Source organism: Sus scrofa, chromosome 8, assembly GCF_054392235.1.
Source record: "Sus scrofa isolate SSC_HxYL_T2T_F1_AM1 chromosome 8, Sscrofa_HxYL_maternal_Yorkshire_Landrace_v2.0, whole genome shotgun sequence".
NCBI lineage: Eukaryota > Metazoa > Chordata > Mammalia > Artiodactyla > Suidae > Sus > Sus scrofa.
Genome location: NC_139390.1, coordinates 98,118,317 through 98,131,427, shown reverse-complemented (window position 1 = coordinate 98,131,427; position 13,111 = coordinate 98,118,317). Strand labels below are relative to the sequence as shown.

Here is a 13,111-nt window from a genome sequence, read left to right as displayed (position 1 = left end):
TTATATTTAATATCTGAGATTACACGGGGAGTTCCTGTTGTGGCTCAATGGATATGAATCTGACTAGTAGCCATGAGGATGCGGGTTTGATCCCTGGCCTTGCTCAGTGAGTTAAAGGATCTAGCGTTGCTGTGAGATGTGGTGTAGGTGGCAGATGTGGCTCGGATCCCACGTTGCTGTGGCTGTGGCTGTGGTGTAGGCCAGCGGCAACAGCTCCAATTGGATCCTAATTAGTGTTGTTTTATATTCATCATGTTTAATACAATTTATTTCTACTAGTTTTTATTGATGTTTATATGAGACACTTTATTCACTCATTTTAATCTGTTTCTTTTCTCTGTAGTATAGGCCTTATTTTACTTTATAATTCAGATGGTTAACTTTCAGTTACTACATGTCCACAAAAATTTCATATTTATTTATACTTAGCACAATAGTCATACCCCCACACATATATAGAATCATATCTGTATCTATATATGCAGACAATGTTTTTTTCAGTTTTGAATAATTTTAAAATATTGAGTAATCAAGTCTATTTCCTATCCAATTCCATCATTTTAGTATTTTAAAACTGCTATATATTCTATCAAGTCATTTTATCATCTCTTTCCCTTACTCATTATTTCTCAGTGCAGTGTTTTGAAATCTATCTTCCATTTAAAAACTTTTTCACTATATACTAACGGATTTATGCTTTCAACTGAGTCTCATTTTTGTTTCAATATTCATTACTTTTATTTCTAGCATTTATAATTAAATATTTTTCCTGTAATTTGGTTATGCCATATTATTTTCCATTTAATAGGTCCTGATATATAATTACCTACTCATTTTTGTTTTTTCATCTCTTCTTAATGCTATCTTAATTCCACATTACTATTATTTTGGTGATGTACTACAACAGTATAAATAGTTAAGTTGCTGCATTCCTGAAAATGCTAGAGTATTAGAAGGTCTGTTGTATTATTGTTATCATGAGATTTTTCTTCTACATAAGTTATAGCTAACATCATGTATACCCAACAGAATGGCCCTTTTCTTTGCTTTTTGTTCCTTCCTGTATTTCTGTGTTGCTGAGATCATTTACTTTCTACATAAAGTATACCCATAAGGTTTCAAATAACATTTTTAGTACAGATGTACAGTAATAAATTGGTTATATGTACATTTATTTTATTAACTAAATCACTTTTAAAAATCTAGAATATAATTCTACATTGATAGTTATTATCTTCCAACACTCTGGGATTTAATTGTCTTCTGACTTGCATTGTTTTATAATGTTGGCTCTCAGTTTTACTGGTGCTTTCTGAAGAAAACGTATCTCTTCCTCTGGCTTCTATTAATATTTTCTCTGCATATTTGACTTGTTTCAATTTTACTCTTATACATTAGTTGTGCTTTCCTATGTATTTTTTCCTATTTGTAATTCATAGAGTTTCTTCAAATGTTGATTGATGACTTACAAGAGTTTTGGGACATTCTTAATAATATATCACTTTCTCATTATCCCTCTCCTCTCTATCTAGAACTTTATTTGCATATATGTAAGATTTTTTTGTGTGTGTGTGCTATGAGGAGGAGCAGTTCCATCATGGCTTTCTGAAGATTTTGCTTTTTCCTTTTTATATTTAGATGTATGAGCAGTTTATATATTGTAGAGATTAATCCCTTGTCATTTGCATTATTTGCAAAGTTTCTCCCATTCCATAGGTTGTCTTTTTATTTTGTTTATACTTTCATTTTCTATACAAAATATTTTAAATTTAGTTAGGTCCCATGTATTTATTTCTGTTTTTATTCCCATTACTCTAGGAGATGGATCCAAAAAGATATTGCTGCAATGTATGTCAAAGAGTGTCTTACCTATGTTTTCCTTTAGGGGTTTTATAGTATCCAGATTTTATTTAGGTCATTAATCCATTTTGAGTTTATCTTTGTGTATGATGTTAGGGGATGTTCTAATTTCATTCCTTTGCATCTAGCTGTCCAGTTTTCCCAGCACCACTTATTGAAGACACCACTTATGTCTTTTCTCCATTGTATAGTCCATCTTCCTTTTTAATAGATTAATTGACCATAGGTGTGTGGGTTTATTTCTGGGCTTTCTATCCTATTCCTTTGAGCTGTATTTCTATTTTTGTGTCAGTATCATACTGTTTTGATAACTGTTGCTTTGTAGTATAGTCTGAAGTAAGGAAACCCAATATCAAAAAAGTAAACAACCCAATCAAAAAATGGGCAAAATACCAGCGTATCCATCGTGGCTAAGCAAGTTAAGAATCCTTCTAGTTTCCGTAAGGATTTGAGTTCAATCCCTGGCCTGACTCAGTGGGTTAAGGGTCTGGTAGTGTCAAAAGCTGTGGTATACTTCATGGATCCAGCATTGTTCTTGCTGTGGTGTAGGCCAGGAGCTGCAGCTCCAGTTCGACCCCTAGCCTGGGAACATGTGAGGAGATGTCATGAGGCCATTTTTCAACTGCCTTATTAAATTTCAGATGGCTCTGTATCTTGCAGGAGATGCCACAAGGAAACTAACCATCTACTTTTGTGGTTTCAGTGAGGCATTTGGGTTATATATTTTGTATCCATTTGGGCATAGCTGGAGGTTATAAATCTACTTACCTGCATCTTAGAATATGTCTTGATTACAAGGCAAACCACTACTTGTGTCATCTTTCTTCCTCCCCCACTTTAGACTCATTTAATGGAACAAGGAACACAAGGAGCTAATAACATGCTAATCTTGTGTATGCTATATCTTTAAGTAACTAACTATAGAAATACATAATGGGGGTCATTGTTTCCTTAGTGGCTGAAACTATAGAATTGTGACAAAACAACCTAGCAGCCAAGTGGTCACTGTTGCTTAGAGATTCTTCCCTCCTTGGCATCTCCTGGGTCTCTTACGCTCTGTTCTACTTTTTTTTCATTTTTTGGCTTCCCTACAGCATATGGAGCCCAGGCCAGGGATCAGATCTGAGCAGCAGCTGCTACTGCAGCAATGCTGGATCTTTAACCCACTGCTTGCGCCAGGGATCGAAATTGCATCTCAGCACTCCCAAGATGCTACAGATCCTGTTGTGCCACAGCAGGAGCTCCTACATTTTTCAAATTGCTTTTTCTACTCTGCTTTTAATTTGTCTTCTTTTACAACTTTCCTGTCTTGTATTGTGTGGATTCTACTATTAAACTCATGATTCAAAACCTTAATTTTAGTTAATGAATTTATTTTAATTTCTAGAATGAACTTGATTCATTTTCCAGTCTAATTTTTGGTTGATGTTAACCATCTTATGGTCTATTTTGTCCATCTTTTACCTATTTTCTCAAACATATTAATTATAGTTATTTTAGATTACTTTTAAGTCTAATGTCTTGGTCATCCATGGTCTGCTTTATGATCAGTTTTGCTCTAATCATTCAGACATATGTTTTCTTTTTTTGTATTGCTTAGTAATATTGATTGCAATAGCATATATTTGCATAAAAATGTGAGTGATCCTATCATATTTCATACTGTAGATAGGAAAACTTTATTATTTGATATGTGTATGTGTATGGTATGTGTATGGTATGTGTCTGACATATGACTTGGAATTTTACTTTCTCCTATTATTTGTTTATGTTTAATTAGTAGATTGTTTATTTGACTCCACTAGATCCCCCTCACAGTCAGTCCAGACACTGATCTTATAATAATGGTTCTTGATTCTTACTCTTCATCAATATTAGATAACATATCACTTCACTTATAGCCAGTTATAGGTGTAACTTAGTTTCTGTCTACCACACTATGTTCCTGTCTTTTTCTTCCCACTTTATAAGCCATAAATCTCAAACATCCAAAGTTAAGCAGATGTTGTCTTTTACTTTCTTATGAGAAGGAAGACTTGACTTCATATTAGTTATCATTTTTCAGAGGTGGGCTGTGTGCCGCAACAACCCCACCTCTACTCTACAACTGCCAGATTGAAGCAGATTTCAATTCCATTCTTCAGTTTGAGTTTTGTTTTTTAGTGGACAATAAGATATATATTCAGTTTGGCAGTCTCTTTAAAATTTGGATCCAATGTGGTATATTTCTTCAAAAAGACAAGGTATTTCAAAGGGAAATCTAATCTATCACCTTAACTTCTTGTCCCTTATTTCTTATTTAATTTGAAACTTGCATATTAAGCATACATATGTGAATATCTTAAACTCAATGTGGAAAGCTTCTTTTGAATATTATAGTCAATAAGCAAAATACAATTATAAAATTGAAACAACAATAATTTTACACCACTCGTGTCTAATTTGAATTGGCTGAAAAATCACAGTGTGAAAGTAGATACAGCAGATATCTAGCCAGTACTTACAAAGATTTAAGTATATTTTAAGTAAGTTCTAAGGCTGTTTTTTTCTGAATGAGGAGATATGTCATCTTTTTTATTTAGTTCCATTGTAGTACACTTGAGGATAAAAATTTGGGTATTATATATGTGCACATTCAAACACATAAACAGGTATTTATATGAGTCTATGTGTTTTATTCATCTTTACTAATGATATGTGTTGTAATTTATCAAAAATGAAGACAATCCACTGCCCAACCTATTAGAATTTAAATCCTAAAACACTTTTTGCTTTATTTTTAATATACTTTCCTGAATTTCAATTTCCTTATTAATATTTTAGAACAATTTTTTTCATTTGATTTAAATTAAATGGCTTCACATTTATTTTTGTTATCAGACTCGGAGTTTTAAAAATAAGTGAAATAAGGCATAATCACAAAAATGTAAAAGATAAAACCATCATTTATAGCTAAAATATGGTGTTTTTCTCTATCCTTCAGAGAATAATGATTTTTATTCCCAGTTGTGTTAAAAGAAACCATGGAATATATTTACTAAAGTTGATTTTTTAAAAATCTGATTATAGTTTTTAGAGGAAAAGTAACAGTTGGAGAACATCTTTTTTTGGCAATATTTCTGTCCTTCTTCTAATCGATACACATTTCTCTAAATAAGTGAAAATTATCATATATTCGTTTTAAAACATTTGGGTATAACAAATGAAAATGTGAATGAAATTGTGTATGTGTGTGTTAAATATTTTATTATTTCAATCATTTGCAGCGAGCTCATCATTTGTGTTCATAGAACTCAAAAAATGGTATAAATGTTATAAAATATATAAAGAGAACTATGATATAAAGATTTTTCCTTTGAGATATCACAAGCTAATGGATTAAAAAAAAGAAAAAAACATATTTCTACTGACAGTAATGGTATTCTAGGTAATTCATACCATTCTTCTCAACAAAACAACTGTAAAGGATGAGCAAAATGCTTTTAAAAATCTACATGAACAAATTCAAAAGATAAGAAGCAGTGAAAAATTATGTGACAATTAGGACCATTATTCCACTTGGTGTGTCTGGTAATTTTGAAAAAGTTACTGAAAGGCTAACGAACTGGGGTGTGAAAATTGAAACTTGAATGGAAACTAGAGAATAAAATAGAGTCTAGATTAGGGCAATAGCTACATTTTGGGGTTAGGGTAAATCAGAAGCAGTGCAGCTTTTAGAAGAAATGAAACACATTTTAAAATAATCTCCAGGAGTTCCCATTGTGGTTCAGCAGAAACGAATCCTACTAGGAATCATGAGGTTGCAGGTTTGATCCCTGGCCTTGCTCAGTGGGTTAAGGATACAGCATTGCTGTGAGCTGTGGTATAGGTCGCAGATGTGGCTCGGATCTGGCATTTTTGTGGCTCTGGCATAGGCCAGCAGCTGTAGCTCTGATTAGACCCCTAGCCTGGGAACCTCCACATATTGTGGGTGCAGCCCTGAAAAGATAAAAAGACAAAAAAAAATAAAATAAAATAAAATAAAATAAAAATCTCCATAATAAAAGCTAGATTGAGGTGCTCCTGGATTGCTTCTAACTCCAACAATTTGGAAGAAGCAAAATGACACTCTTTCTGAATAAAGTTACTATCATTCTTGCTCAATTTTTTTGTACATAGGATATAAAATGTTTAAAAATGTATCAGAGAAGATAAGGACACTTGACTAAAGTCCTGGAGATCAACACATATTAAAACAGATTCAAAATGGTTCTAGATAAAGGTGTTTTCAGATAACTTTGAAATAATTGTATCATTGGATACTATGAAAATAAAGAATCTTATAAAAATCCTAGAAATAAAAATTACAGAATTGAGTTATGCATGTGAAGTTTGAAATTAAAAACACAATACTGCTGTTCACCTTACCATCCCTATAAACCCTACAACACTAAGGTATAAATCTATTAAAATATTTATAAGATTTATATGAGGAAAATTATAAATTTTGATGAAATAAATCAAATTATTGAATAAATGAAGAGCTATTCCATGTTTAGGAACAAGAAGAACCAATATTGTCAAGAGGTCAATTGTTCCTGATTTGATATATAGATTCAATGCAATCACCATTAAAATCCCAGGGAAGTTATTTTGTAAATGTTGGCAAACTAAAGTTTATATAGAGAGATAAAAGACCCAGAATAGTCAACACACTATTGAACAAAGTTAGAGAACTGACACTACCTGACTTCAAGACTTATTATAAGGCCATTCTAATTAAGACAGGGTAATATTGGTGAAAGCCAAGTCAGATAAATGGAACAGAGTAAAGAGTCAAGACACAGACCCACACAAAAAGAGTCAACTGAACTTTGACAAAGAAACAGAGGCAATACAATGAAGAAAAGTCAGTGTTTTCACCAAATGGTTGGTCCTGGAACAAATGGACATCCATGTGCAAAAAAATGAAAAATGAAATCTAGGTCCAGACTTTACATCCTTCACAAAAACTTACGTAAGATAGATCATAGACTGAAATGTAAAATGCAAAACTATAAAATTCATAAGAAGATAACATAGCAGAAAATATAGATGATCTTGTGTATAGTAATGGCTTTTTAGATGTAACACCGGAGGTTCATCCAATAGAAAAATAACTGATGGGCTAGGTCTCATTAAAATTAAAAAAAAAACTTGTGTTATATGAAAGACAATGGATAGAGAAGGGGAAGACATGAAACAGATTAGTAGAAAATACTGGCAAAAGAAACATCTGATAAACAACTGTTATATTCTGTATACAAAGAATTCTTAAAAGACAATAATAAGAGAGTGGCCCGATTTAAAAAAAAAGTGGGCAAAAGATCAAATTCAACAACTCACCAAAGAAGGTGTACATATGGCAAACAAGCATAAAAAGACATGTTCAACATCATATGTCATTAGGGAATTTAAAATTAAAACAACAATGAGGTACCACTATATAACAAAAACCCAACATCAAATCACTGACACTTTGAAACCTGGTGAGGATGTGAAGAAATAGCAATGCAAAATGTTACAACCACTTTGAAAGATAATTCATAAGTTTCATAGAAAACTAAATGTATTCTTACTATATGATCCACCAAGTACATCCTTGTTATTTACCAGAAAGAGTTGAAAACTTAAATCCAGTCAAAAACTTCCACATAGATGTTTACCGAAGCATTATTCATAATTGCCAAAACTTGTAAGCAACCAAATATCACATCTGCAATAATTGAATAGATAAATAAATTGCTATACATCTACAATGGGATATTACTTAGCAATAAAAAGAAATGAGCTATCAAAGCATGGAAAATATAGAGGAAGCTTAAATGCATATTACTAAGTGAAAAAGTCAATATAAAAAACTATGTATTATATGATTCCAATTACATGGCATTCTTAAAAAAACAAAACTATGGTGACTGTAGTCCATGATTGGCAGGACTAGGAGAGAAGGAAGGATAAATAGGTAGATTATAAATATTTGAAATGAAAATTATAATATACATGAGAATAGTTTATATAATATACTGTGCCATAATGTGAGACTATTGTCATGATCTTAATGTCAGAAACAATGTAATGAACAAGAAACCAAAGTCCTACTCTAAGGAAATAGTAATAAACTTGGGTTAGTCTTTAATTAAGCCATCCCATATACCATCAAGCTTTCAAAAATTCATACAATCTGATGACTCTCAATTGGTCACTATCCCAGAACTACATAACTAAAAGCTTACAGGCCATCTGTAAAGGAATATCATGTCCTTTCCAACTGCTAACTTATACAAAATGCAAATAACAATCCCCAGGACAGTGTTCTCAGTATTTCTTCATGAGTGACTGGTAGTGGAGGCAGGTTTGCTGGAAAAGAGACATGAAGACCTGGATCCTACTGGCTTAAATAAGTGATCATAATAATTTATTACAGAAAGGCATAACAATCTGAGCAAAGGTGAAATTTTCTTGGGGTTCATGTTTATGATGTTGTTTTCCATTTGTTCAAAAATTATTTGGGTAAAAATGAAAGTTCCTTTGGAGGCTATGGGCAGGTGCTGACAATGCTAAAGTACATTAAACAAAGAATAATGATGGGGTTCTATAGTAGGAAGCATTCAATAGCAGAATAAGAAACCTTGATTTTATGATCGTAGAGAAGCCACTAAAGATTTCTCAGCAATGAAATCACATGAACCCAATGACTATTTTGGATGAAGGGTGGACAAATAACCTCTTTGAGACTCCATTTTTTTATGTTATAAAACAAGGAGTAATAATACCTGATTAGTGTTTTTTATAAGACAAGATACAACAATAATTCCAATAGTTTGAATCCGGACAATAAAGAATAAATGTGATGCTGCTAACAGATAAAGGGAAAGAACAAAAAAAATTAAGAGAAATAGGAAGAATATTAAGACAAAAAAAAAAGAGAAAGATAAGGAAAAGAAAGCATAAACAGGAATAAGTGAGCAAGGGGAGAAATGGGAAAAGAGTAACAAGAAATAGGGGGAAGGAGGAAAGATATAATGAGAAATAATTAGCTTAAATTAATTGTGAGATGATGGCAGGACTCTAAACTAAATGTTGAGTAAACATTTATGGAACTAAATATCACACAATAAGTGAGCTCTGGTACTAGATATGACTGAGGATAACCTAGAGTGTCTCTTTTTAAGGAAGTCAACAGTAAAAAAGAATATAATTTGAAGATGTATTTTTTTCATTTTAAAATAATGTGAATGTCAAGGAAAATGAGGGATTTATGATGTAGGAAAGTACAGTTTTATTAGCACAGTGGATTCAAAAGTAAATTGCAAGGAATCATGATTGAAATGGGAAACAGAATGTGTGACCATTTTCCAAGTCAAACAATTGAAGAAAAAAATAAGTTTGAATAAAAATTTAACTTGAGGTGTGCAGGAATTTAAAAAGCAATGACAAGAATGAGAACAGGGCCATTCCTGTTGTGACTCAGTGGGTTAAGAAAGCCAACATAGTCTCCGTGAGGATGTGGGTTCAGTCCTGGCCTCATTCAGTGGGTTAGGGAAGGCGTTGCTGCAAGCTGTGGCTGTAGGTCACAGGTGTGGCTTAGATCAGGCTTTGCCCTGTCTGTGGTGTAGTTCAGCCCCTAGTCTGGGAACTTCATATGCCACAGGTATGGCTCTTAAAAAACAAACAAATAAAAGGAAATAATGAGAACAGGACATTTGGGGTGGGTGGTAAAAGTAAGGGAAATGGTAGAAAATATAGCTATAAAGGATGGATGGTAGGTAAATAACCGATACAATGATTTTTTGGAAGATAAGAGAACAGGAAGAGAAATCACTGCTAGAGAAGCATAAATGGTGCATCTAAGCCCAAACTGGAAACATAAAGAATCATACAGTTCTCGGAGTTCCCATCATGGCTCAGTGGTTAACGAATCCGACTGGGAACCATGAGGTTGCTGGTTTGATCCCTGACCTTGCTCAGTGGGTTAAGGATCTGGGTTGCCGTGAGCGTGGTGTAGATTGCAGAGGCGGCTTGGATCCCGCGTTTCTGTGGCTCTGGTGTAGGCTGGCGGCTACAGCTCCGATTCAACCCCCTAGCCTGGGAACCTCCATGTGCCACGGGAGCAGGCCAAGAAATGGCAAAAAGAAAAGAAAGAAAAAAAAGAATCACGCAGTTCTCTTGCTTCAAGAGGCTTGCCCAAGATCAGATGAGGTTAAGAGACATTTCCTAGGATATATATAGCATGACGTTAAAAAATAAATTATGCTTTGTTACTGAATTACTAAGGGAAAGCACTTTTGGCTTTTCTGTACCAAGCCTAAGAGAATGTCTTAATTTTTTTTTTTTTTATGTCTTGTACAAAGTACCAGTAGTTTATTCATCTTGTGAAGAGGTGAGAAAACAAGATTTTAAAAGAATCCTCAATATTGAGACAACTTTTTATAACTATAATGCTTTAACAAAAGAAATTGTATAGGAGTTCCCATGGTGGCTTAGCAGAATCTGAACTTGTATCCTTGAGGACCCAGGTTCAATCCCTCACCTCTCTCAGTGGGTTAAGGATCTGACATTGCTGTAGCTGTGGTGTAGGCCAGCAGCTACAGCTCCGATTTGACCCCTCGCCTGGGAACATCCATATGCCCTGGGTGCAGCCCTAAAAATACAAAAGAAAAAACTTAGGTTATTAACTACTTCAATCTAAAAAGAGGTATAAGTATCAAGCAAATTAAATTCTATTAAAGAGAAAACTAAGTCCCTATGGAATTGTCCTAACACTAGGAAGATATAATCAGTGTAGTGAGCTTGCAAATATTCCCAGAAGAAAAACAGGATGTTTGGAAGTAAAGTATCTAAGTTTCTCATTCCTCCCTAGTCTCACTGAAAATTCATCAAGCTAGTTCAAGCATAAAGCAAATAAATCTACTTAAACTATTCTCTTTTTTATCTTACGCCATTTGGGGGAAGAAAGATATAAAATCACCTTTTAAAAGACATAATAGTCCATCTGCAGCAAGCAATTCTTGATGTTTATATTATTTATTTGTCCTATAAAAACATTCATATTTTTCTAAAAGATGATCATAAGACTATACTCTTTGTACCAGTCAGCTATTTCATTGTATTTATAAATTGAAGAAGAGGCGGTATAGTTAAAAATGTACAGTATGTAAATATTTCAATTAAAATTAGTCATTGAATATCTTTGTTTCCAAGGTGGGGGTATATGTTTAACAAGGAGGAAATAAAATGTTAATAATGTAACTCTTTGCAAAATAGTCTCAAATCTGAACTGTAATCACTTCATAAGTATAAATTATTGAACTTTAGAATTAGTTTGATTCTTTATATTTTTTCCAACTAAAAACTTTTAAATAATAATAAAATTAACTCAGTTTTTATAAGGATATTCAATTTTACAACTATAATATTATGGCTTCCTAGCTAAAATTTGACATGATTTTATGTGTAAAATGTTTTGGATATTTTTGCTGTGACTTGAAAGAAATACATGTTTTATTAGCTTTTGTATCAATTCTCCAGAACCGGGCTAATCTATTCCAATATAATACATGCAAAATACTTAGCCACTCAATGAATTAAATACACATGGAAGAATATGCTTGTATATAGGTATATACATACATATATATATATACACAAAAATATACTTGTATACATATACAAGCAAAAAAAAGTATTGTTTTGCTTTAAACTCTATGCAAATTTTGGTTCTGCTGACCACTTTCTTACAGTGTTTTAGGGCATTTTCTCTTAGTTTAGTAACTATATACACTTCTTTCTGTCCATTTCTCATCTGGGTTCCTTAATTCAAGGAGGAAAGACCAGAGTTTAAATCACTTCATAGACATGAAGGAACATGAGAAGATTACATATAAAAAGAGAAATGTGAGAGAGATCCCCAAAAAGAGACTGTATTCCTTCCAGTGATGCTCAATAAAAATATGATTTCTAAACACATTCATATTCATATAATCCTACCTCCTCCTTTGAAGTGGAATGAAGGTGTTAGCAGGTATAACAAGTCTTTGAATAGATTGACATACTACTAAAAGCGTTAGGGCCTAAAATTGAACATTTAATAAGACACCATTGATTGAAGAAGTAAATAAAAAATAAAAGCAAAATTCTCAATACATTACCAAAAATCTACATCCCCTAATCCAGAGTTAGCATAAATTTTGTTATGCTAATTACAGTGGTAAATTACCTCCTTGGTGAGGTTTAAAAGCAATTGGTAAAATGGAACAAATTTTATTCCAATATTAACTGATTGGACTGTACATATATTAATTTATGGAAAAATCATTAAAAACTATGTGACAAGTTTATTATTAGGTTAAATGTTTATTTTCTCATTGATGATATCAGTGTTCATACCTTTATTACTATATCTAGCTAGCAGCTTACTCAACTAATTGAGATGGTGATTTTGTATCATGTAATTCTAATTTGAATCCCTACCTAACTTGGAATTATGGCATTTTTCATTTTGTTTATCTATTCTCTGCTTAACAAGTACAGATAAAATTAATGGAGCAAAATATTTTATATCTATAAGAGAAACATACAATATTTAATAGGTTTCTTACTGTACAAAACAGATTAAAACACCAATTCAGTTTAATTTTGAAGGAAACTTCTCCTTCCATCCTTAGCAGTGGATTGGTATTAACTTGAAAATAAATTATCTTCAGTATAAAAATATGTAATAATTCTCAGTAAGAAAAATAAACAGATAATCAAGGTGTATCTAGAGATATAATTTCTCACCTAGAAATTCAACAGACATATAAAGCATTTTACCTAATTAATGCATGAAAATCTTATATTTTTCAGGTCTATATTTCAAGGGCATCTTCTTGAAAGCTGGTATGTATTATCTTTCTCGTTTCTACTTTTTTACTCTATTGTATTTCCTTACTGTGTTAATTGATTTGAAATTCTTGATTTAACATACATGGTGAATATTTTCTGACATAACTGTTTAAAATGCATTTTACTCTTTTGACTTGTGACCTCTGATCTTTGAGAATTGGTTAATCCTAATTAACTCAAAGGGTGAGATCCCATGTGGATGAACTCAGAATGTAATTTATTTCATGTTCAGAAAAGGGACATAAAGCCATTAATTTGTGTGACAAGTAAGCTAAACATTTTGCTATTTTCCACATCACTAAATCTCAACCTGGCATTTCTAGACTAATAATTTATACCAAAAAAG

At 32.5% G+C, this 13,111-nt stretch overlaps 1 long non-coding RNA gene across 2 annotated transcripts in view; it reads left to right on the top strand.

The window, feature by feature from the left end:
• LOC146400954 (uncharacterized) overlaps nt 1–13,111 on the top strand; it is a 539,998-nt gene that overhangs the window by 270,491 nt on the left and 256,396 nt on the right. For both annotated transcript variants that reach the window (XR_014812989.1, XR_014812990.1), the window contains one exon: nt 12,727–12,759. This is a non-coding gene — a long non-coding RNA (uncharacterized LOC146400954). The remainder of the gene's footprint in view (nt 1–12,726; nt 12,760–13,111) is intronic.